This window comes from Ranitomeya variabilis, chromosome 2 (genome assembly GCF_051348905.1).
Source record: "Ranitomeya variabilis isolate aRanVar5 chromosome 2, aRanVar5.hap1, whole genome shotgun sequence".
In the NCBI taxonomy this organism is placed as follows: Eukaryota; Metazoa; Chordata; class Amphibia; order Anura; family Dendrobatidae; genus Ranitomeya; species Ranitomeya variabilis.
In genome coordinates, this window is record NC_135233.1 from 931,855,834 (window position 1) to 931,883,200 (window position 27,367).

Consider the following 27,367-nt stretch of genomic DNA (forward strand, 5'->3'; position numbering starts at 1 on the left):
ACCCTTGTGCCCTGGTATTGCATTAAGACGTCTATGTTGCTGGATCCTTGCTACTTAGCTTCTCCTCCACTCCCCCTGCATGCCTGAGGTTTCCTGACAACCTATGCCTGCCTGCGGTTTCCTACATTTCAACTGACTTCCTGTGGTTTCCTGATGTCCTCTACCTGCCTGTGGTTTCCTGCACTCCACCTGCCTGCCCACCGGTTTCTTTATATCCCACACCTGCCTGCAGTTTCCTGCACTCTACTTGCTTGGCTGCAGTTTCCTTACTTCATCTGCCTGACTGCAGTTTACTATACTACTCCTGCCTTCTTGTGGTTTCCCGAAATCCTCTACCTGCCTGCGGTTTCCTGCACCTGCCTGTCTGTCTGTGGTTTTGTGATGCCCTCTGGCTGCTTGCAGTCCACTGTACTCTGCTTACCTGCCTGCAGCCTCCTGTCCCTAGGCTGTCCTCATCTTGTGTGCTGACACACGTGGTTCGTGTGCCCACCGAGACTTTGGGCTTGGAGAATCCACCTCACCTGGTGAGTTTAAAAATAATTGAGTTTAACAAACATGTGGATAGTCTAGTGAGTAAAAGCAAATTCAACATTTCAACATTAGATGGTTGTGGTCAAATGATGCTGATTATTCAGCTGACTCTCCCATACACAGGAGCATTAATTAATTTGAGAACTCCTGTGTTCTGTATGAGTAAGTCATCGACTGACACATTGGCCACTGGCATATCTCCAGGACAATAATGCTATTGATATTGACATGTTCAATCATCATCTCTCCTGACAATCAGTCAGCCAGCACCTCCATATACATTGATATCAGCAGGTTCAGCAGACATTAGTCTAATATGTGTGAGTGCTTTAACACTAGCTGGTATCATTTACTCTCTTGAAAAAAATTCAGCCAGTATTTCCAAGATGTGACCATCTTGAACTTCTTTGTACTTTACAGTGTAGTGCTTGAATTTCCAAGGACAAAAGCAAGCTAAATTATTGTTCTTAGAAAATAGAACTGTTGGTTTTGGACAGTAAAAAATCCATTCTGCTTAGTCATGTACTGAACATCCATTTATACAGTGCCAATATAAAGCCAAAGTCTAGGAAACTTCTCTTTAATCTTCTTTCCAAAAAGTAAAGGATATTTCCAAATCGGATTAGATGTTGTACAACTTTTGTCTTTTTATTATTGGTTTTACTAACAATTCAAACACGCTGCCAAGTAAAATGTAGGGTCTCTGCGGAGACGGTACTATCATTTCAGATGACATGCTCTGTAATATCAGATATGTCGCTTTTTAATTATATACACCAGTTTGTATTTTAGAACTAAAATACTTCAGTAAATGAAGGCTATGATACACAATGGTATACAATCAGTTTTTTTTATATATTTATAGCATCTCATTATTTTTTGTTATTATTCATTCTTTGATACATGTCCGTACAAATAATATAATGGGGAAAAAATAGTTGTTCTTGTTTATCATTAAAACCTACATATATACATATGCTATGGACAGTTGGTCGCTTTCCCTTCTATAACATAATGCATTATGAAAAATGGACCCATTAAACTACCAGTCTCTTGCCTTCCCTTTGTAATTTGAAATTTTCAAATCATTAAAGAACATTCTTCCTTGGGGATTGTGGTTTCTTAATCCATAGAAACTGAGGGAATCTGCAGTTAGATGTGTGGAGATGAAAGCAACAGACAAACTGTCAACTTCTAAAGCGTAAAAGAAAAACATACTGTGGAAGCACGCATTTGCTCATTTTCATACGTTAAAAACACAACAATATAATCCATAGTTATTATGGTTATACAGATATAATGAAACATGCTTGAATACTCAGATCACCATATTTTTAAATTGTGTATCACAAAGCATAATACATAAATAATCATGAAACGACATTAGTCGTCCTTCAGTTTCATCTATGGGTACAATACATTTTCTATTATCTATCTATCTATCTATCTATCTATCTATCTATCTATCTATCTATCTATCTATCTATCTATCTATCTATCTCTGGAACTTTTCAATCTTTTCCCAAATATCATGCTTCAAACATAAAGATACCAAATGTAAATTTTTGATGAAGAATCAGCAACAAATGGAACACAATTGTGACGTTGAATGAAATTTATTGGTTATTTTAAATTTTTGTGGCAATTCAAAAACTGAAAAGTGGGGCATGCAATATTATTCGGCCCCTTTAGGGTATGTGCACACGTTGCAGATTTCCTGCAGATCTGCAGCTTTTTTTTCCGCGCAAAAATGCTGCAGATCTGCAAGTGATTTACAGTACAATGTAATCAATGGCAAAAAATAATGCTGTGATAATGGTGCAGAAAAATCTGCAACAAATTCAAAAAAGGACCATGTCAATTCTTTGTGCAGATCTGCTGCGTTTCTGCACCCACTCCATAATAGAAATCTGCAGGGGTAAGAAAAAGGAAAAGGAAGAAATCAGCACAAAAATCTGCAGCGTGTGCACATACCAAAAAAAGGTGCAGATTCTGACATGCGTTTTCTGCAAGAAATGCAGAATCTGCACAGAAAATTCCACAGTCAAATCTGCAACATGTGCATATAGCCTTACTTTCAGTGCAGCAAATTCACTCCAGAAGTTCATTGTGGATCTCTGAATGATCCAATGTTGTCCTAAATGCCTAATGATGATATATATAATCCACCTGTGTGTGATCAAGTCTCCGTATAAATGCACCTGCTCTGTGATAGTCTGAGGGTTCTGTTTGAAGCACAGAGAGCATCATGAAGACCAAGGAACACAACAGGCAGATCTGTGATACTGTTGTGGAGAAGTTTAAAGCCGGATTTGGATACAAAATGATTTCTAAAACTTTAAACATCCCAAGGAGCACTGTGCAAGCAATCATATTGAAATGGAAGGAGTATCATACCACTGCAAATCTACCAAGACCCGGCTGTCCCTCTAAACTTTCATCTCAAACAAGGAGAAGACTGATCAGAGATGCAGCCAAGAGGTCCATGATCACTCTGGATGAACTGCAGAGATCTACAGCTGAGGTGGGACAGTCTATCTATAGGACAACAATCAGTCGTACACTGCACAAATCTGGCCTTTATGGAAGAGTGGCAAGAAGAAAGCTATTTCTCAAAGATATCCATAAAATTGTTGTTTAAAGTTTGCAACAAGCCACCTGGGAGACACACCAAGCATGTGGAAGAAGGTGCTATGGTCAGATGAAACCAAAATTGAACTTTTTGGCAACAATGCCAAACGATATGTTTGGTGTAAAGGCAACACAGCTCATCACCCTGAACACACCATCCCCACTCTCAAACATGGTTGTGGCAGCATCATGGTTTGGGCCTGCTTTTCTTCAGCAGGGACAAGCAAGATGGTTAAAATTGATGGGAAGATGGATGGAGCCAAATATAGGAAAATTCTTGAAGAAAACCTGTTAGAGTTTGCAAAAGACCTGAGGCTGGGACGAAGATTTGTCTTCCAACAAGACAATGATCCCAAACATAAAGCAAAATCTAGAGTGGAATGGTTCATAAATAAATGTATCAAGGTGTTAGAATGGCCAAGTCAAAGTCCAGACCTCAATCCAATCGAGAACCTGTGGAAAGAGCTGAAAACTGCTGTTCACAAACGATCTCCATCGAACCTCACTGAGCTCGAGCTGTTTGCCAAGGAAGAATGGGCAATAATTTCAGTCTCTCAATGTACAAAACAGATAGAAACATACCCCAAGCGACTTGCAGCCGTAATCGCAGCAAAAGTTGGCGCAACACAGTATTAAGTTAAAGGGGCTGAATAATATTGCACGCCCCACTTTTCAGTTTTTGAATTTCCACATACATTTAAAATAAACAATACATTTCGTTCATCCTCAATACACCCAAAAGCCCTTGGTAACTGCACTTGAACAGATTCTGACTGATGACGGATCATGCAGCTTTATGTGAAAACCCTTATTTATTATAATGATGGCTGGACCATACATGACACGCACGTTCTGCCTATTGTGTTCCCCTACTCCCCTATACATTGTAAGCTTGTGAACAGACCCTCACTCCTCCTGTAACTGTGGAACTCTGTTACTTTGTGATGTCTTTATTGTCTGTACATGTGTCCTCTTAATTGCAAAGTGCTGCAGAATGTATTGGCGCTAAATAATTAAGTTTATTATTATTAATGCTCAACATAGGTAGGATGTGGTATTGACACTCACAGTATGGCTATTTAAATAACAGAGTTGACCCTTAGGTATAATAACCAGTGATGTTCTTCGTTAACTTCCCCGGCTGTTATTCTTGGCTTTGTACAACATTAAAACCTTGGTGCTAAGCACTTTGTAAATTATATGGCCAATAAAACCACATGCTTGTTATGTAAGAGCTTACTATAAAGCATATACTGTGCACTATAAACTTTTACACTATTGCCCACTTACTGTTTTATTAGTCCAGTCCTCACTACTTGAGCAACATCTGTCTTCCCAGATAAGACGTCATTCCACACATATACTTTTAGAAACCAATAAGGACTGTTTTTCATTATGCAAATAGCTGTCGCTTTTAATGATCAACCACTGAAAATAAGCTAAGGCACAAGGTATAAGTTGACTTAACATAAATTTATATACACTGTAGTGCAGCAGTAGGCACTTATGCAGTGAGTGACCAAAAAAGTTCCAAAAACAAAAGTCTCTTTAATATTCAGAGTACTCACAAAGAAGAAGCACCAAAATGATATCCTCCGCATCGCAGCCGGGATACAAAAACAGTCCATAAATGTCCGGTGGCTCAGGGCAATTGCACCACCGTATCAAGCAGCGCGGTGCCATGAATTTGCTCTGCTTGGCCTTGTGTTTCCTCACACAGTCAGAGACTTCCTGCTGAGCCGACTGCTCCACAGGTTGCAACTCCAACACTGACACACCCAACCCCTCCTGCAGGGTTTTTTTTCCTCAAACTCGACTCTGTAGCCATGGGCCACTTGCAAGATCTGGACTGGAGAAATGGACTGGCCCCACTACCTTCCTGCAGTTCGTTTAAAAAATAAAAGCCGATAGCGAGTTTTCCTGAATAAATCATTGGCCAAATAACTTGACCAGATTCAACTTACTTTTATTCTGCCTTGTGACTCACAGGCATCCTGCTGTGACCACAAGGCACTCAAGCTTCTGAGCGCATCCTAGGGGATGCATAGCGACCCTCACAAATCACACTACTCACTGCCTCACATACCTCCCCTCCTGTTCAAACTTGTGGGGTTGAACATTTGTCACCATACAGGGGGCCCTGGATAAGGCATCAGCATTTCCATGTGATTTTCCCACCCAATGTTCCACTGAGAAACTGAAATTTTGCAGAGACAGGAACCATCTGGTGACCTGAGCATTCCTCTCTTTTGCGTTTCTTATCCACATGAGGGGTGAATGGTCCGTTACCAAACGAAACTGACGCCCACGCAAATAATAGCATAGGGACTCCAAGGCCCTTTTAATTGCCAAGCACTCCTTCTCCACTACGCTATCATTTTTCTCCACTGGTGTCAGTTTACTGCTCAGATAGGTGATTGGTTGCTCATCTCTGTTCACCTTTTGCCACAGCACCGCTCCTAGGCCTACCTCTCAGGCATCGATTTGCACAATAAAAGTGTCTTTGAAGTTGTGGCTGATGAGGACTGGCTGTCCACACAATGCCGACTTCAGGGATTGGAATGCTTCCTTCGCTTGAGGATTCCACCGGACCATAACTAACTTCTGCTTGTACCTGGGACAGATGGGTCTTCCAGTTGGTACTAAAGATTACTATGTCATATAAATACATGGATGCGTATTTCCGATGAGGCTCTAACACTATGTCTATCAGCCCCATGTAACCCAAAAGGCAAGATGACATAGTGATATAGACCCTCCGGCATTATAAATGGGGTCTTCTCTTTCACTAATTCTGTTAGCAGAAAGTGCCAGTACCCTTTGGTGAGGTCGAGAATGGTGAAGTACTGGGCCTTTCCCAGTCTCTCAATTAGCTCGTCCACTCGGGGCATTGGATAGATGTCAAACTTTGACACCTAATTTAACTTTCTGAAGTCATTACAAAAGCGTAACTAATGACTTTTGATGAGCGAATATACTCGTTACTCGAGATTTCTCGAGCATGCTCGGGGGTCCTCCGAGTATTTTTTAGTGCTCGGAGATTTAGTTTTTCTTGCCACAGCTGAATGTTTTAAATCTGTTAGCCAGCATAAGTACGTGTGAGGGTTGCCTGGTTGCTAGGGAATCCCCACATGTACTTATGCTGGCTAGCAGATGTAAATCATTCAGCTGCGGCAAGAAAAACTAAATCTCCGAGCACTAAAAAATACTCAGAGAACCCCCGAGCATGCTCGAGAAATCTCGAGTAACGAGTATATTTGCTCATCACTACTAACGACCCATCTGGTTTAGGTATTAGCACAATGGGGTTAGCCCACTCACTCTGGGACTACTCGATGACTCCCAATTAAAGCATTTGCTTCACTTCAGCCACTATGGCTGGCCTCCGGGCTTCTGGCACCAGGTACGGTTTCATCTGTACCCTTACCTGGGACTCAATGACAATGTCATGTTGGATCACTAAGGTTTGCCTTGGCAGCTCTGAGAATACATCCGTATTCTGCTCCACCAAAGCTCGAGCCTCTCAGCGCTGCTGTTTTGTGAGGGCATCATTTACTTTTACCTCACACTCGGCCACATCCCTGCCTGGGGCCAGAGGGTTCCTCGTTGGCACGCCTGGAGTCGCCTCCTTGACCAAGCACTCTTGGTCCTTTCAAGCTTATAGCAGGTTAACATGATACAGCTGCTCGGGTTTACTTTTCTCGGGTTGATGCACCCTCTAATTCACTTTGCCCAACTTCCCTCGTATCTCAAATGGCCCCTGTCAGTTGGCCATGAGCTTACTCTCTTGGGTGGGCACAAGTACTAACATGCGGTTCCCTTCTTTAGAGGTCCTGACTGTGGCCCTTTTATTATATGTGCGGCTCTGAGTGGCCTGGGCATCCAACAGATGCTCCTTTACTAAGGGCCGCATGGCCACAATCCGATCCTGCATACTTGCCACATGCTGGATGACACTCTAATGTGGAGTGAGCTCCTGTTCCCACGTCTCCTTGGCTACATCCAGCAGTCTCCTCGGGTGCCTGTCATACAGTAACTCAAATGGGGAGAACCCCATGCACTCCTGCGGTACCTCGCAGATGGCAAACTTTAGATAGGGCAGTAACATGTCCCAATCCCTCCCATCCTTGGTGACCACCTTTTTGAGCATGGCTTTGAGAGTCTTATTAAACCTCTCCACCAACTGGTCGGTTTGTGGATGGTACACCGACGTACGTAGCTGTTTAATTCGGAGCAGTATACATAGCTACCTGGTCACCTTATGCATAAAAGGAGTTCCATGATCCATAAGGATCTCCTTGGGTAGCCCAAGGTGACAAAGCATGGCAAACAGTTCACGGGCTATTAGTTTAGCCGAGGTGTGGCAGAAAGGTATTGCCTCTGGGTACCGGGTGGCGTAGTCTACGACTACTAATATCTGTTGGTGGCCCTGGGCGGATTTTGCTATCGGCCCTACCAGATTCATCGCAATCCACTCGAAAGGTACCTCTATAATGGGCAGAGGCACCATCAGACTCCAGTAGTTTGCGGAGGGTGAGGTTAGTTGGCACTCCGAACACGTATCGCAGTAACTTTGGACCTCAGCGTAGACACCAGGCCAAAAAAAGCCGCAGCATGTGCTCCTGCATCTTTTTGGCCCCCAAATCCCCCCTAGCATGTGAGTGTGAGCCATGTCGAGCACCGCCCGACAATAGGATTTTGGCACAAACAGTTGTTCTACCATCTCACTCCTGATTTTATCAACCCTGTACTGTAACTCCTGGTTGATCACTATCCAGGGAAATTCCCTCTCTGCACTTGGTTGCTATGCCACCCCATTCACCTCGATTATTCTTCCCCATGCCCAGGTCAGAGTGGGATCCTGGAGCTGGGCAGTCCTGAACTTACCAGGGGACACCTCCAGCTTGGGGATTGGTGGGATCTCCTCAACTTCTCCTGCCAATACCTCTAAGGAAAACCTGTTGGGGTTACACTCCTTCCCTAGGTTGGCGACCCCTATGGCAGGTATCCCTGACTCGGGCTCTTCAGGTTCTGCACCCAGAATACCATTTATCCTAGGAGGGTTAAACCTGGTCTCTCACAGGGACAAGAACAGGGGTAAGTCTCTTCCCAATACAGTCCCATTTGGGTAAAGAATCTTTACCACTCCCACCACATGTTTTAACTCTCCACACGGGGTGGAAAACATAACCTCCGCTGTTGGGTACTCTCGGAGGTCCCCATGTATGCACACCACCCCCACCTTTCGTCCATTAGGATTGTCCCTAGCAACCAGGGACATGTGCACCAGAGTCACCAAGCTTCCTGAGTCTAAGAGAGCGTCCATCTGGTACCCATTAAGGAGTACCTGGCACAGCTTAGGTTCGGTACCAGCAGGGCCTGTAGTGGCAGTACAAACATAGACACATGGCGCGTATACCTGCAGTCCATGGGTTCTGTTGTTAGGGGGCAGTTTGCAACCACATGTCCAGGCCATTGGCATCACCAACACTTAACAACTGCGATACGAGGGAACCTTTGGGCCGATTTAGGGGCTCACTTTGCTAAGGGCAACTGCACCACCATATCAAGCAGCAGGGTGCCAGGAGTTTTATCTTATTGGCCTTGCGTTTCCTCACACAGACGGAGCCTTCTGGCAGAGCGGACTGCTCCACAGGTTGCAAACTCCAACACTGACACACCCAACCCCTCCTGCAGGGTTTTTTTCCCTCCAACTTGACTCTGTGGCCATGGGCCACTTGAAAGATCTGGGCTGGAATAAACGGACCAGCCCCACTACCTTCCTGCAGTCTGTTTAAAAAATAAAAGCCCATACCGGGTTTTCCTGAATAAATTCTTGGCCAAATAACTTGACCAGGTTCAACTTACTTTTATTAGTGACTCATAGGCATCCTGCTGTGACCACAAGCATAAAGAAAAAAAAGAGTGGTGTGTATAATGGTCACGATTACCCATATAATAATTGCTCAGAAAATATTTTAAAAAATATGACAATTTTTATTTGAAAATACAAAAAACACACAACTGACATAATATATTAAAAACAATTAAAAAGGCCAAAAATTGGCCATGTAGAAGACCACTAAAGGTCTGTGTAAGGACCCAAATCTAACCTCCTCCAATATGCTAGCAGCAAATATGGATAATATTGAAATACATATATGGATTGACAACCAGGTATACAAGGTATTACAAAAAGAAAAATCAAAATGTGTAACATATAATCCCTTAAAAAATAGTACACTTTTAGGCCATGTGCACACGTTCAGTATTTTTCGCGTTTTGTTCTCGTTTTTTCGCTATAAAAACGTGATAAAAATGCGAAAAAAACGCTTACATATGCCTCCCATTATTTTCAGTGTATTCCGCATTTCTTGTGCAAATGTTGCATTTTTTTCCGCGAAAAAATCGCATCGCGGAAAAAAAAGCAACATGTTCATTAAATTTGCGGAATTGCGGGGATTCCGCACACCTAGGAATGCATTGATCTTCTTACTCTCCGCATGTGGCCATGCCCACCATGCGGGAAGTAAGCAGATCATGAGATCATGTGCGGTTGGTACCCAGGGTGGAGGAGAGGAGACTCTCCTCCACGGACTGGGCACCATATAACTGGTAAAAAAAAGAATTAAAATAAAAAAATAGTCATATACTCACCTTCGATGGCCCCCGGAGTCTTCCCGCCTCTCAGCGGTGCATGCTGCCGCTTCCGTTCCTATAGATGGTGTGTGTGAAGGACCTGCGATGACGTCGCGGTCACATGACCGCGACGTCATCGAAGGTCCTGCACACACACACCATCTATAGGAACGGACGCCGCTGAGGAGATCGGCTGTCTGCAGGTGAGTATAACCATTTTTTTTATTTTTTTTATTATTTTTAAACATTCTATCTTTTACTATTGATGCTGCATAGGCTGCATCTATAGTAAAAAGTTGGTCACACTTGTCAAACACTATGTTTGACAAGTGTGACCAACCTGTCAATCAGTTTTCCAAGCGATGCTACAGATTGCTTGGAAAACTTTAGCATTCTGCAAGCTAATTACGCTTTCAAAATGCTAAAAAAAAGCGAAAAAAACGGGGAAAAAATGCCAAAAAAAAAAAGCGGATTTCTTGCAGAAAATTTCCGGTTTTCTTCAGGAAATTTCTGCAAGAAATCCTGACGTGTGCACATACCCTTAATGAGAATTGGTTAAAAATACCTTCCCAGTGTAGACATAACAGTAGATTAAATAAGATATAGGTCTTATAGCAATAACCTATCAATTCCCTACGCTTGCCTGCTATCCCTTCCTAGCAGTGGAGGTTGGCACCCTATTAGGCACGATTGTTTGGCGCCCCCACTCCATGACGGCTGTCCATGACTAGCCCTAAGGGTACTGTCACACAGTGGCACTTTTGTCGCTACGACGGTATGATCCGTGACGTTCCAGCGATATCCATACGATATCGCTGTGTCTGACACGCAGCAGCGATCAGGGACCCTGCTGAGAATCGTACGTCGTAGCAGATCGTTTGGAACTTTCTTTCGTCGCTGGATCTCCCGCTGTCATCGCTGGATCGTTGTGTGTGACACCGATCCAGCGATGCGTTCGCTTGTAACCAGGGTAAACATCGGGTTACTAAGCGCAGGGCCACACTTAGTAACCCGATGTTTACCGTGGTTACAAGCGTAAAAGTAAAAAAAACCAAACAGTACATACTTACATTCCGGTGTCTGTCCCCCGGCGTTCTGCTTCTCTGCACTGTGAGCGCCGGCCAGCCGGAAAGCGAGCACAGCGGTGACGTCACCGCTGTGCTTTCCGGCTGGCGCAGACACAGTGGAGAGAAGCAGAACGCCGGGGGACAGACACCGGAATGTGAGTATGTACTGTTTGTTTTTTTTTACTTTTACGCTGGTAACCACGGTAAACATCGGGTTACTAAGCGCGGCCCTGCGCTTAGTAACCCGATGTTTACCCTGGTTACCCGGGGACCTCGGCATACCCGGGGACCTGACTGTGTGACAGCTCCCCAGCGACCACACAACCACTTACCAACGATCACGGCCAGGTCGTATTGCAGGTCGTGATCGTTGGTAAATCGTATAGTGTGACAGTACCCTAATACATACTATTATGCTAAAGGTTGGAAAACAATGAGCAATAAAAGAAAAAAAGGGATATAGCTTATCAATTTATAGAGAAGGGGTTATTTTAAGTGTTGTGCACCCTCATATAGTCACCCTGCAGTTCCATAGATAGCAATTATTATTATTATTATATACCACAATTAATTACATGGTGCTGTACATGAGAAAGGAGTCACATACAGGGTTATAGATAACGTTTACAGTAAACAAATTTACAATGACAGACTGGTACAGAGGGGAGAGGACCCTGTCCTTGCAGACTTACATTCTATGGGAATAGCAATAAGTCTGTAAGGGCAAACAAATGGTTAAATGAGAATACTCAATAAGAATGCCCTAATAGAAATAGTTACATGTTAGCTGGGAATGAATTTATAGCCCTATGAATAGCAATAAGTCTGTGCTATGTGGGCAAACCAATGGTCAAATGGAAAAGTGATGAACACACTGGTAAGACCAAATGCAGAATATATAAGAATAATCTGACCCAAACAATAAGGAGTAAGAGAATATCACACCAAATTGGAAGACAAATCACTCCATGAAACGGTCAATGCAAAAATAAGACCTGCTGCCAGCATGATGTTAAGGGGAGGAGGACCCCACGCGTATCGCCACCTTGCAGCATGACTTCCTCAGGGGAAAGTGGACTAGCTGTCCAAGTCTGTGTCTTTTTATATGTACAATAAATGAATATAAATACTTTACACATGAGCTAGTGTGTCGGTCCGAGGAGGCGGCGTCCGGAAATGACAACCACACATGCGGGGTAAACAGAAACAGGAAGCCGTAACCATGGACACTGTCATGGAGATGGTATAGCAAAGAGAAAGTGTGCGTGTGCGCAGTCCACGCATATCGATTTCATGGCCGAACCAGGATCCCGCTTGCATGATAGCATGGTGGGGAAAATGAAGTCCAGCATGCGTAATGCGGACTTAAAAGTTCACATACTAGAAAAAGGTGATAGTGAGGGCGTGCAAAGTCAATGCACAGCGCTTCCATACATCAGAACCCCCTCTGTGCGCTATATGTAATCCTACAGGCACAAATAGGAAGAAAAAGTTAATAAAGTAAAGCGTATGCGCATACTGAATTAAGAAACCACTGTGATATTACACACGTGCTAAATGTAAAAATAAAAAATATATGATGGAAAGACAGTACAACAAGGTGAAAGGTTCAAGCAGGAACGAGGGATGCAGTGACAGAAGGGAGGAAGAGCAAGGGTTAACAGGTTTATTTACAGGGAAAATACTCCACGATGGGAGGTACAGAGTTAAACAGTGTAAGTGGCAAAACTGAAGCACGATGGTACAAATGATGACAATATGGTAACAAGGGTTACAGGAAGTCGAAACAGCTCCAGCTGAGTACTCTATAGCGCTGGCAACGGCGGGCGTGGTGTCCTTACTAATGTGGTTCAGCACACAACAATACCTCATCTTCTGGTGACAGTGGTCGGTCTCTGGTACCTTCCACTGCCCCTAGTCCATATACTGTAGTGGATAACTAGCGGTGAGGGCCACAGTCCTGTACGAGCCCAGCGTGGCCCTGCTAACATACGATGGCCGATATTAATCAGCACATTCAGGGTTAGCTGACAGTCATGCTCCATCTCTGTCAAGCAGCACTCACGTGGTACTCAGTATCCTGGAATGACTGGCACCTGGCTTTATGGCGGTCACCGAGCATGCACTGCCCGTCTCTCTCTCTTGTCCCCGCTGTTGACGCTGGTGCTCCCTGGACGGAGCACTCCTCTCTTTGGCTGCTGCAGCACCCGGCTTGGCTCTGCTCTACACGGCTCTCTCCACAGGCATTGGGGGTTTCTTCTATATGGCCCATCGCCAAGTCAGTCCTCTCAGGTGGGTAAAGCAGAGTGCGCCGCTCACCGTTCTGGATGCTGCTCTCTACGCTGCTTTCTGCCGGCCCCAGACTGCTCTGCTTCGCACACTTTTCTCCTCTCTTACTCCTTTGCTATGCATGCTTCTTTAGCTCTCCCCACCATCCTGGGACAGCAGGAAGCTCCGTCTCGCGCTGGCTTCCTCCAGACAGCAGAGGAAAGTCTGCCCCACTCTGGCTTCCCCCTCGGGAACAGAGGATGCAGCCTCTGCAGTTCCGGACCCGGCATGCAGGTACCCACGGTCCGGTCTATATCCTTACAAAGGTCCTTGTATGGATATGTAGCCATGATAAGCATAAAAAGTCAATTACTGACAGGGGACTGATGAGCATATTAAAGGAAGTGGTTAATTAATTGATTTCTGAAAAGAGAACTGAAAGGAATACCCTAATGTAAAAAATTGGTTAAATAAAAATATTGAAAAAAAAAGATGAAAAGAATGATAGTGCATGTGTATAAAAGGATGTGTCCATGGGCTGAAACAAACCCCAAAGTCCTATTAGCACGTATAGAAGATGTTTATGAGGTGCAATACATACACATACTGAATTGGGAAAGCCCCATAATATTAAACACATGCACTCAATGAAAAATAAAAAAATAAAAATAAAAATAATAAAGAAGTAATTTTCCCAATACAATTAATGTGCAGATAAATAACACGCCTGCAACCATGATGAGCTTGAAAAGTGAATTATTGGAAATGATCTGATAAAATTGTCAAAACAAATAATTAACTAATTACTGAGCAAAAACTGAAAAGAATTGCCGTTTATTGAAATTTGAAGTACGATAGAGGTACAAGATCAGGGGAAGATAAATGCATATAAAAGGTAAGTATGTAAATTCGTTATCTTAGTAACATGATAACAATGAAAGCAATCAAAAGCAATATGGGAAACGTCACACTGAAATACATGCCAACATATGCATAGCACTTAGAATGACCCATGTGCCTGAGGATGCATGAAAAAACTAAAATCAACCGATGATCGGTTGCAGAAAAAAAGAGAGTGATTACCAAAATGATCCTAAAAATTCTTCTGTGAGAAACAAAAATCTTATGGTACATAAATAAAGAAACCTGAAGTGAGTGAAGCAAACAATGCACATGTAGAATCATATGAAAAAGATTTTTGTACAATTGTTTTAAAAAGGATAAATATAACATATGCAGTGCTGTCCACTGAAGAGGGTCTAGCACATTGGAGGGAAAAGAGCAAAAAAATATTTATAATTTATACACATATATACATACATGCATATATATATACACTCACCGGCCACTTTATTAGGTACACCATGCTAGTAAAGGGTTGGACCCCCTTTTGCCTTCAGAACTGCCTCAATTCTTCGTGGCACAGATTCAACAAGGTGCTGGAAGCATTCCTCAGAGATTTTGGTCCATATTGACATGATGGCATCACACAGTTGCCGCAGATTTGTCGGCTGCACATCCCAAAGATGCTCCATACAAGGCATGATGGATCCATGCTTTCATGTTGTTTACGCCAAATTCTGACCCTACCATCCGAATGTCGCAGCAGAAATCGAGACTCATCAGACCAAGCAACGTTTTTCCAATCTTCTACTGTCCAATTTCGATGAGCTTGTACAAATTGTAGCCTCAGTTTCCTGTTCTTAGCTGAAAGGAGTGGTACCCGGTGTGGTCTTCTGCTGCTGTAGCCCATCTGCCTCAAAGTTCGACGCACTGTGCGTTCAGAGATGCTCTTAGGCCTACCTTGGTTGTAACGGGTGGCGATTTGAGTCACTGTTGCCTTTCTATCAGCACGAACCAGTCTGCCCATTCTCCTCTGACCTCTGGCATCAACAAGGCATTTCCGCCCACAGAACTGCCGCTCACTGGATTTTTTTTCTTTTTCGGACCATTCTCTGTAAACCCTAGAGATGGTTGTGCGTGAAAATCCCAGTAGATCAGCAGTTTCTGAAATACTCAGACCAGCCCTTCTGGCACCAACAACCATGCCACGTTCAAAGGCACTTAAATCACCTTTCTTCCCCATACTGATGCTCGGTTTGAACTGCAGGAGATTGTCTTGACCATGTCTACATGCCTAAATGCACTGAGTTGCCGCCATGTGATTGGCTGATTAGAAATTAAGTGTTAACAAGAAGTTGGACAGGTGTACCTAATAAAGTGGCCAGTGAGTGTATATATATATATATATATATATATATATATATATATATATATATATATATACACATTCACATACATACATGATAGTGATAAACAAGAAAACATGATTCTTTGTTCAAACAAACTTGGGCAACAGGCTTATTTAAGTGCTCTACAATTTTAATTAATGTGCTCATTGAGCACGAGAAGTCACTCCTGATTCAATTAAAATAAAAAATAAAAAATTGTGAGACAAAACTAAAGGCTTTTGATGCAGACTCTGTCGTGTTGCCATTGCAACAGAGACTTAAGGGGATTATGGACAAATTTGAAAAGGAGATAATAAGTGGAAAGAAATCCAAGTTTGCTAGAGTCAAGGGTGATTTTGATAAGAAGGCCTACAGGTGGACACATGTGGGCAATCGTAGACACAGCAAAATTGGTATCACTACAGCCAAATCAGACAATTTGACTGCAGTCTCATCTCAAGACCCCTCTTCTAGTGATTTTTTATCATCAGACGCTGATCAAGAAAATGTGCCAGGAGGGGAAAGCGGCAGGGCAACTCCGCCAAACACCAGAAAACAACATCGGCGATTCAAAGCATGGTCACCGACTTATAGGAGAGAGAACAGACAGAATCGGAGAAGTTAAGGGATTGCACAGCCCCAGGTAATCTTCAGATTATCAACTTATTCACTTTCTGAAGATGAATCCAGTCTTTTGTCTAGAGGGCTTTCTTTTTCCCCCACGAAGGTCTTAGACAAATTTGAATTAAATAAAGACCTGTATGTTTTTTGTAGACAAGCTACATTCAAATTATTATATCATTAGCCTTCTGTTATTGATACCCTCCCTGAAGAGGATCGGCAGACGTTTCGCGACCTAATTGATTTATTGGCAGAAAACCAACAAGGATCAGGTAAGAAGATTGAGTTTTCACAAAGGTTACCTTCTCAAGCAACACCTTCCCTTTCATGTTTTCCGGCAGTAGAAATTTTTTATAACACTACCTGTGGTGATATCCAAGATCTGTCTATAGATATTAATAAAGGGAATAATCTGAGTAGGGAAGAGAAATTCACATTAAAGAATTTGCAGAACAACAAATCCTTTGTAATAAAAGAAGCGGACAAAGGGGGTTATGTTGTCCTCTGGCCGGTTGAAATGTAATTAAAGGAGGCACATAGACAACAGGGTAATGTGACCTGCTACAGGGTGTTACCTACAGATCCCATGGAGACTTTTAAATAAAAAATTGACAGATTATTTGAACAGGCTTTTACCCTGGGTAGTAGAAACAAAAAGGAATGGGACTTTTTAAGCACTAAACACCCAGTAGTGCCGACCTTTTACATGGTTCCAAAGGTCCACAAGTCCACACAAGAACCCCATGAAGACCAATTGTCTCGGGTATTCGAAGTTTGTTTGAACGCCCTTGCATATACTTCTATCTTCAACCTTTTGTCCTTTCTTTAGGATCATATATCAGGGATTCTTCCCATCTTGTTAATGAACTGGGCGGGCTTGCTATTAATGAGAACACTTTGATGATTACAGTGGATGTGGAATCCCATTATACATGGATTGAGCACTCTTTTGGTCTAAAGGCTGTGTCATTTTTTCTGAACTCAAGAATGACAGGTGACAGATTGCATGATTTTTTTATTCTTGATGTAGTCAAATTTGTACTTTAGAATCATTACTTTGTATTTGATAGAATATTCTATAAATAAACCTCAGGCACTGCATTGGGTGCGAGATGTGCGCCATCTTATGCCAACCTTTTTTTTGGTTGGTGGGAGGAGACACATGTGCACCTTCTAGCCTCCTTCAAAGCCAATGTCATTAAGTGTTATTGTTACATTGATGACATTTTGTTCTTTTGGTCGGGCTCTCTCATAGAGTGCGAAAAGTTTATTGCAGACCTAAACTGTAATTCGTGGAGTATCCCTCTTACTTCTTGTGTCTCCATGGACATGTTGAACTTTCTGGATTTGCAGATCATCAAGAATGAAGTTCGTATCTGTACATCTCTTTTTCGAAAGGCCACTGCCTCCAATAGCTTGCTTCACTATAGCAACTTCCATCCATCGTATGTCCGTAACGGTATACCAAGGGGACAACTTTACTGTGTAAAACATAAGTGCAGTGATCAGAATTGCTTCTACACAGAGCCCAGATTGCTCACATCTCGCTTTAAAGAAAGGGTTTATCCCAAACGGATCGTTGACAAGGTCTTTCAAGCCTCCGTACACAAGGAACGCAGTGAACTACTAAGACCCAGACCAAGGAATGAATTCTCAAGTACTAATATAATCACCCCATACAACAATCATTGGACTGAGATCCACAACATTTTGAGTAAGAACTGGAGCATATTGTTGAGTGAGCTAAGATTGGTTCCTTTCATCAGTGAACGTCCTAAACTCATTGCCAAACGAGCTAAGAATCTCAAAGACTCTTTATGTTCCAGTCACTTTAGACATCCAACACAGTCTTTGGGCAGGAGGACCAAATTAATTAATACATACCCCTGTGGAGGTTGCACTATTTGTCTGTACATTGTCTCAAATAGTGTTATTACTATTTCTGTTTTTCAAGGAAAAGTCCAAACTAACTTCTATTCAAACTATCAAATACGGGATATGGTTTACACACTTGTTTGCAGTTGCCCTAAGATACATGTAGGATAAACTGGCCAGGAACTTCGTCGACGTATCCCGCATCATGTATCTAATATCACATGTGCACATAAGGATAAAGCACTGGGTAAACCCATTACCTAATTGGCCAATCACTTTTTGCTTCATCACAATGGCACTCCTGGACATCTACACATCATGGTAGTGGACAGGGTTGAATCTTCGATAAGAGGAGGATGGCGCAGTGAGGAATTACTCAGAAGAGAATCTAGATGGATTTTCAATGAACAGTCTAGCACCGAATGGCTTGAAGCTTACAACCTGTAATGACCACACGGCCACCTCAACAGCATCGAAGCTACTGCAACCCTCAACCTACTGTCTCCTTCCCCATAATCCTGTATAATGTAAGCCCGCAAGAGCAGGGTCCTCTTCCCTCTGTACCAGTCTGTTATTGTTAGTTTTGTTTACTGTAAGTGATATTTGCATTTTGATGTATCCCCTTCTCATGTAGAGCACCATGGAATTAATGGTGCTATATAAATAAATAATACATATAAAAAGACACAGACTTAGACAGCTAGTCCACTTCTCTGAGGAAGCCATGCTGCAAGGTGGTGATACACGTGGGGTCCTCCCCCCCTTAACATCATGCTGGCAGGAGGTCTTATTTTTGCATTGACCGTTTCATGGAGTGATGTGTCTTCCAATTTGGTGTGATATTCTCTGACTCCTTATTTTTTGCAGTCAGATTATTCTTTTGATTCTTTTGTATTCTCCATTTGGTCTTACCAGTGTGTTCATCACTTTTCCATTTGACCATTGGTTTGCCCACATAGCACAGACTCATTGCTATTCATAGGGCTATAAATTAATTCCCAGCTATCATGTACCTCTAGTTCTATTAGGGCATTCTTATTGAGTATTCCCATTTGACCATTTGTTTGCCCTTACAGTGCAGACTTATTGCTATCTATGTAACCATAAGCTTATTTAATGCTTACATGTACCTTTTGATTTTTGTGTCCCCATTTGTTGTGTTCTGATGACATTTTATTTGGTTAGTTCTATATGGGAATTAGGAGGTTGGGTGCCTACTTATTGTTTTTGATCTTATTTATCAATGATTGTTCTGTGCATGTGTCTCTAATCTTGATTTTGGTATGGTCGTTTTCCTTCATAGAGTGGGCTATGTTCACCAATTGGTTGTCACCTTATATTATTTAAATTTGTACTACCTTGTATACCTGGTGTCAATCCATATATGTATTTCAATAGCATCCGCATTTGCAGCTAACACATTGGAGGAGGTTAGCTTTGGGTCCTTACACGGATCTTTAGTGGTCTTCTACATGGACAAGTTTTGGCCTTTTTAATTGTTTTTAACATATTGTCTCAGTTGTGTGTTTTTTGTATTTTCAAATAAAAATTGTCACTTTTTGAAATATTTTCTGAGCAATTATTATATGGGTGATCGTGACCATTATACACACCACTCTTTCTTTTCTTTATACTTGCCAGTCGCTGACTCACAACACCTATAAAAAGTCCTACAATTTAAGGTCTGGAAGTAAAATTATAAGAATCACCAAAAAAATACTTCCCAATTGGACGACAAAATAATTTTTATTGAATATAACATAAAATAGAAACATGGACAGGATATATACCGTATATGTTAAAAACAAGGGAAACCACAGATGAAAAAAGGTGTAGACCCGGACCAGGTAATGATTACATAATGTGGAGAAAAAAAATAATAGTATAGATAATACATATAAATAGCAAAAATAATAAAGAAATACGTAAACAAGACAGCCCAGTGCATGCTATAATATACAAGTTTCCACAATCAGTGATGATTTGGGGAGCTATGTCATCTGCTGGTATAGGTCCACTGTGTTTTATCAAGACCAAAGTCAGCGCAGCCATCTACCAGGAAATTTTAGAGCACTTCATGCTTCCCTCTGCTGACAAGCTTTTTGGAGATGGAAATTTCATTCTACACTGCCAAAAGTACCAATACCTGGTTTACAAACAACAGTATCACTGTGCTTGATTGGCCAGCAAACTTGCCTGACCTTAATCCCATAGAGAATCTATGGGGTATTGTAAAGAGGAAGATGAGAGAGACCAGACCCAACAATGCAGATGAGCTGAAGGCTGCTATCAAAGCAACCTGGGCTTCCATAACACCTCAGCAGAGCAACAGGCTGATCACCTCCATGCCACACCATATTGATGCAGTAATTGATGCCAAAGGAGCCCTGACCAAGTATTGAGTGCATTTACTGAACATACATTTCAGTAGGCCAACATTTCAGATTTTAAAATCATTTTTCAAGCTGTGGTTATAAAGTATTCTAATTTACTGAGATAGTGACTTTTGGGTTTTCTTTGGCTGTAAGCCATAATCATCAACATTAGCAGAAATAAATACTTGCAATACATCACTCTGTTTGCAATGACTCTATCTAATATATGAGTTTCACTTTTTGTATTGAAGAGCTGAAATAAATTATTTTTTTTAATGATATTCTAATTTTGTTAGATACACCTGTATACTGAACAAATAAACATACATATTGTTTATAAACATCAGATATAATGGATACAACTAATTGAACTGTCTGATTAACACAGACAGATTATACTCAAAATACGGTCAATCCAAGTGCTCTGATGCAAAGGCCGTAGAAATGTCATAGTTTGCAATATTTGGTTAAGGTCCTACATCGTCTGTGGATTTCTCATCCATCCTCTGCACATGCTGGCCTAGTAAAACTGACATTGATTTAATGATCCTTTTCTGGGAAAGAACATAGTTGCATTGTAATTTATAGACTGCAGTAACCTATGGTCTATTGAGCCTGTCATTAGACAACATAGTGGTTACTTTATAAGGATGGGGATGTGCATTGACATGTATTACATGACAAGTAAATAAGCCTTTCATATTAAGTCAATAGCATACAGTTCTCTTTTTGACATGCTACATAATAGATAGTGCAGCCTCTCCCACAAAACGTTTGCTCATGTGATCTTCTATTTCAAAGTCACATATTTAATTTCCAATTTCCATTTCTATTTTTGTTTGGATATTGTAATCTTTGTTTTACAGTTTTACACATTTTTCTTTTTTCTTTGGAAGTCTAAGTGAATGTTCAGTTTGGGTTACTTTAACAATTATAGAAAGGAATTGCATAACTTTCAATTTCCTAAAAAACAGTTACTTATTATCTTAAACTAAGGAACAACAATCACTGCATAACATATTGTTAAATCAGGGCCAGGACAAGGGGTAGGCAGGGTAGGCACCCGCTTAAGGTGCTACCTCTTGCCTACCCAACAGGGTCGCACTTTGATAAAAATTGCAGCAGACATTCAGCACACTGGCAGCAGGGATTACAGACACTCAGGTGATCAGTGTCAGTGAGTCACTTAAACCGCTCACCATGCTCACCGCCTGCTCCCCGGCCATCGATTGCTTCCTGCACCTAATTAGTGCCTATAAGACACTAATATAATTGCTATGAGTGCCACCTGGAACAGGAGCAGAGGAGCTGTGATAATCTCCCTGCTACTTGGGAACCCCAGGAAGATGCAGGTTACTCCTGACCTGCAACCTCGTGGAGACTGCGCATACAGGAAACATCAGATGTGGTCAAGTGCTCACTGCTATCCAGGATAGAAGAGGAGATGGTGGATGGCGAGTATAGATTAGGTGAGTATACGCTTTTATTTTTTTTTTAAGTCTTATATTCTTTGACCATGAAATGAAAGCCTGTGCATGAGGGTATAAAATAGGGATAGTCCTAGGAGGCAGATACACTGCAATAGCTTGTGCCAGAGGGGCGGCTCGAGGACAAAGAGAAGAATCAGGGTACTCATCAAGGACCAGAAGGGCAGAGCAGCCACAGGGAGACCCGGGACTCAGGACACGGCATGGTTCACACAGAGGGTGCTGGATCCTGGATGGAGCAAAGCACGCACTGGAGGAGTACAATGACAGAGCAGAGCACACACTGTAAGCGTACAGGGACAGAGCAGAGCACGCAGACACTGGAAGCGTACAGGGACAGATAAGAGCACGCACACACTGGAAGCGTACAGGGATAGAGCAGACCATGCACTGGAAGCGCACAGGGACTGGGCAGAGCACGCATGCATTGGAAGCGTACAGGGGCTGAGCAGAGCACTAGTGATGAACGAATATACTTGTTACTCGGGATTACCCGAGCACTCTTGGGTGTCCTCTGAGTTTTTTTTAAGTGCACAGAGATTTAGGTTTTTTTGTCGCAGCTGTATGATTTACAGCTACTAGCCTTCTTGATTACATGTGGGGATTCCCTAGCAACCAGGCAACCCCCACATGTACTTAGCCTGGCTAATAGCTGTAAATCATTCAGCTGAGGCGATGAAAACTAAATCTCCGAGCACTAAAAAATACTCGGAGGACACCCGAGCATGCTCGGGAAATCTCGAGTAATGAGTATATTCACTCTTCACTACGGAGCACGCACACACTGGAAGCGTATTGGGACAGAGCGGTGAAGGTACTGGGGACATACAGCACCCAGAGAGGTAGAGGGACCTGAAAAACCTAAGAGGACCTGGAGGAGGCACAGAAAGGCACAATAACAATCAGGTGCTTCCTCAAGGAGGAAGCGACCTGATATACCCAGAGGCCGCTGCAACCCGGCATCATAAAAAAAGCGGAAGTCCGCGCGACTGCGACATAAGCGGCCTAGTGCGCATGCATGGGGAACGGGATCCGGAAGAGCAGGCAGGATGCGGCGAGGGACCCGGGAAGCAAGATGAGTATCACTGGAGGCCGTAACAGCTACCTTATGCTGCATGGTTGGAGGCTGTTGTGGTTATCATTGGAGAAGGCATTTGGTTGTATTATCTGTGACAGTTGCTAAGTTTTGAGGGTGTGATAATTCCCTTTCTTTTCCTACTTTGGTTTTACCCCATCCCCCACTCCCCGGTACATTCCTCTGTTATATGTGTGAATATATTTGTATGTTTGGTATTTTTCATTAATCCTGTTTATATTACCTTGTCTGGTGCACTACGGTACACTACTACTCCCCTCTTCCCTGGGTGAGGGAAGGGTACAGACTGAAGGTGGATTCAGGAACTAAGGCAAGGTACGTGGCCCCGGTGTCTTCACCATCAGAAGTAATCCAGGTAGCAGTGTGAGCTAGGGCTCCCCAAGTGTTATGGATAGGGAAGGAGCTTCTGGTTCTGGGACACCCGACAACAGAGCTGTGACAATCTCCTTACCATTGTTAAGGACATACTGGCAGTTGTGGAGTTGTAAGTTGAAGGGAACCTGTCACCTGAATTTGGCAGGACCAGTTTTCAGTCATATGGGTGGGGTTTTCGGGTGTTTGATTCACCCTTTCCTTACCTGCTGGCTGCATGCTGGCTGCAATATTGGATTGAAGTTCATTCTCTGTCCTCCGTAGTACATGCCTGCACCTTGCGCAGGTGTGTACTACGGAGGACAGAGAATGAACTTCAATCCAATATTGCAGCCAGCATGCAGCCAGCGGGTAAGGAAAGGGTGAATCAAACACCCGAAAACCCCGCCCATATGACTGAAAACTGGTCCCGCCAAATTCAGGTGACAGGTTCTCTTTAATGCAATAGAATTATTTATGGGCTGACTTTACATTACAATTGATCATTGTACTAAGCTTGGTTCTTGCATTCAAGTACTTGTGCTTCTGGTGATGTATTCATGTACTGATGGTGGTTCTAGTAAAGTATTACTTTACTGATGTAGTTCTGGAGATGTAGTCATGTACTGATGGTGAGGTTGTTGAAATTCATGTAGTGATGGCGGTTCTAGTTATGCATTCATGTACTAATGGTAGTTCCAGTGTACTGATGAAAGTTCTGGTGATGTATTTATTTACTGATGATGTTTCTGATGCCATATTCATGTACGATTGATAGCTATGATGCTCTAATTATGTACTGATGATGATTTTATTTTCGTATTCATGTACTGATGATAATTCTGATGCATATATCACCAGAATCACCATCACTACATGAATAAATCACTAGAGCCATCAGAAGTCCATGAATACAGCGCCAGAATATAGTGCTGTATATGTCACCAGAACCAGAATATTTCACCAAAGCCACCATCAGTACATGAATACACCACTAGAACCACCATCAGTTTTGTGCAAGCTGTATTTGTCACATAACAGACGCAAAAACCATTAATCGTATTCCTTTATCTATAGTGGGTTCTGTTTATTTGCCATTAGGGTCATGCCAAATTCCGGACACCTTAATTGAAACTACATAACCTTATTATTTTTAAGCTATATTAGTTTCCATGACTATCCTTGGGTTTGACGTTTAAAATATAGTATGTCAGGAATGAATATTGCTATTTTTTCCCCGTATTATGAAAATAGTTAGCAAAAAATTGATTGATTCAATATCTATCTTTGAAATTGCACTCCCTGTTTAATTTTTCAGACAGTTTTGGTGAAAAAGGAAACAATTATAGTAGAAGTGGTTGTCACAACTTGTTACTTGATACATCGTGGGAGAGACGGAAGGTGCGTTAGGGGTCCTGTTACCTTAGTCTATTACCCATTCCTTTGGGGTTGGGGGCTTCATAGGCTTCATTTGCTTATGGAACCAAAATACCTTGTCCCAGCCTTGTGTTAAAAGTTCACTTGGTGTCTGGGAACAAGTTAGACAAAGTGTCATGACTTAGCCTTAACACACAGGGATGGACAAACTAAGGGAGTTGTTAAATCTGTAAACACCAAAGGTTCCTATACAGACTAGGCAATCCCTAACTTAACCCTGATTTGTCACTGCCTGACCGTGGAGGTTGGCACCATAAAATTATGCAATTTGCGCCCCCAATCAATCTCGGCTGACCCTGGGTGTCACTAACTGCAACCTCAACTATAGACAGTGTATAACCCAAAACCACAACAACAGAACAGAGGGCACACAAACAGAAAGGACAGAAAGTGAGGCACAGGGCTAAAGACGTGTTCACACTGTCATACCCGAAAGACGAAAGGAAAAGAAAGGAACCCAAAAAGACCGTTGGTATACATGAAAACCCCAAGTAATGTAAAATACTGACCAAATACTGAATGTGTGAACGTGGTCTAAGTTTATACAGTATCTCTCCTGTAGTGTGCACCTGAGTTCAGAAGATCACAGAGGTTTGCTGATCACAGGTCCTCTTTGGAGTCAATGCGACCATTCACATGAGTGGTGAAGGTTTACCATTTCTTATGGTACAGAAGGGGTTAAGAGTCCTTGGTTTAAGTCTGCTGAGATTCCATTTAACTTTGGTCTCAGTTGCTGCTTATTGGTACACTCCCCTTCACTATTTAAACTAATTTCTGGCTTTCTCCCATGCCAACATTAGGTTTTTCTATCCTGTGCCTTGCTTATCTGGAGTAGCAATTGTGGTCCTGGGGAAACTGAAGATTTGTTGGCGAAGTTGTTAGTGTTTCTTTTGATTCTTGTGGATTTCCATTTGTTTGTGTGTTTCCCCTGTTTGTCAATTTCCCTGTGCTGTCTTCTTGTAGTACTAAGACTAGTGTCTTGCTATCCAGCTCACTATTTAGTTCTAAGACCAAGGGTCAGCAAGGGCTTAGGCACGTGATGGCGCATGGGGGAAAGACCAGTCTAGGGTGATAAGGAGCACAGGTGTCAGCAAAGTGAGTGTTGAGGTGTCAGCATCTTCCATCTCTCCATACCTTCAGGGCTCCCTTTTACCAGCTCCCTCACACCTTTGCTTTGTGTCGCATGCCAGGCATCTTCCTTCTCTGGCATGACATTATTGCTGGCCTCATTTTTTTGCAAGGTCCCAACATAGATGCTGTTGTAGCTCTTGCAAAACAAATGCAGACTATGTCTCTAGAAGTGACAGATCTACAGTTGTTAGTGGGGCAACACTGGTGATCTCAGCTGTCAGTCAGATCCAGCCTGAACCCAAGGTGGCCCTCCAGGACCGGTTTTTTGGGGGGGCGGAACAAGTTTGTGGTGTTCAGGGATGCACACCTGAAACACACTGCTTATTTGTGTAGCATCAAGGGAAAGTCTAAAAAAAATCAGCCAAGATATCAGGAAGAGAATTGTGGACTTTCACAAGTCTAGCTCATCCTTGGGTACATTATCAAGATTCCTGAAGGTCCCGCGTTCATCTGTAAAAACAATTATACTTTTATACAAACAAGATGGGAATGTCCAGCCATCATATCGCTCAGGAAGGAGATGGGTTCTTTGTCCCAGAGGCTCTTACGGTCAACAAAATCATCTCTTCTCTTTTGTGGCAGGAAAACTCTTATGGTCAACGGGTCCTCTTTCTCTCTCTCTTCTGTAGAGTGTAAGCTTTGATGATCAGCAGGGTCCTCTCTCTCTCGTGTAGTGTATACTCTTATGGTCAGCGGGATCCTCTCTCTCTCTTCTGTGGAATGGAATCTTTTATGGTCGTCTGGGCTCTCTCTCTCCTTTGCTCTTCTGTAGAGTTTAAGCACTTATGCTCAGTGAGGTCCTTTCTCTATTCTCTCCCCATGTGCATTTTCCAAGCAGTTACAAGTTTTACAAGCTTTTAGATTCATGCTAATTTACTTGCAGAAATCATTTTTTGGGGGGAGAATTTGGCAAAGTTGGTGAATTTGAAAACATCTGCTCATCCCTAGAAGTTAACCCTACCAAAAAATTTCCCATTATGATTTAGAATAATAGTATATAGTATAAAATAACTGAAAAAAATCATTCTAAGTGGTAAAGATAAAGAATGATGAGTATTTTACAATATCCCTGCATGACTGACATTCCTCATGTCAAAGGGCCATGTCTACACATTGTGACACTGTCCAAACAATGATGACAACATCTAAGTATGCAGAAGAAAGATAACATCCAGATAGCACATACATTTGCAGGAGGAATAACAAAAGAATGGCAAAACTCAGTGTTTTAAGAAAAGATAGTCCAGTCTTAATAATTTGTGAATAACAGAGACATGCCAGGAGGACTGATGGGTCACTTTTTGAAAAACATATTTGAAAATGTCAAGGCAGAGTATCCTAAATTCTAGATTATTTCTATGTACATATATGTTGCAAACAGGAGCCAGGCTAAATTGGTGGAGAGAATTCTGATTGTAGTTTGTGCTGTCAACACACTATTTGTTAAATATCTGGTTAATCAGATTTCCTAAATGCTCAAGTTCTCGGCTGTAGGTAAGTCACTGGCACACATTTCACAAGGCTTAGAAAGTTGAAGATGAAAAAACTGAACTCTACAATATCCATTTGCTTAATTCCTGCATTTCCTATTTTCTGAGTAGAAAGCCATATGAGCACTGTAGCTAAA

At 42.3% G+C, this 27,367-nt stretch overlaps 1 protein-coding gene and 1 long non-coding RNA gene across 2 annotated transcripts in view; one reads left to right on the forward strand and one right to left on the reverse strand.

The window, feature by feature from the left end:
- Nucleotides 1–14,405, reverse strand: part of LOC143810030 (uncharacterized) — a 198,879-nt gene extending 184,474 nt beyond the window's left edge. The window contains exons 1-2 of the long non-coding RNA XR_013222611.1: nt 12,934–14,405; nt 422–521 (exon numbers count right to left, since the gene is read on the reverse strand). This is a non-coding gene — a long non-coding RNA (uncharacterized LOC143810030). The remainder of the gene's footprint in view (nt 1–421; nt 522–12,933) is intronic.
- The window catches only part of LOC143810029 (uncharacterized), a 479,140-nt gene that overhangs the window by 194,166 nt on the left and 257,607 nt on the right, over nt 1–27,367 (forward strand). The gene's annotated exons all lie outside the window — the stretch shown is intronic.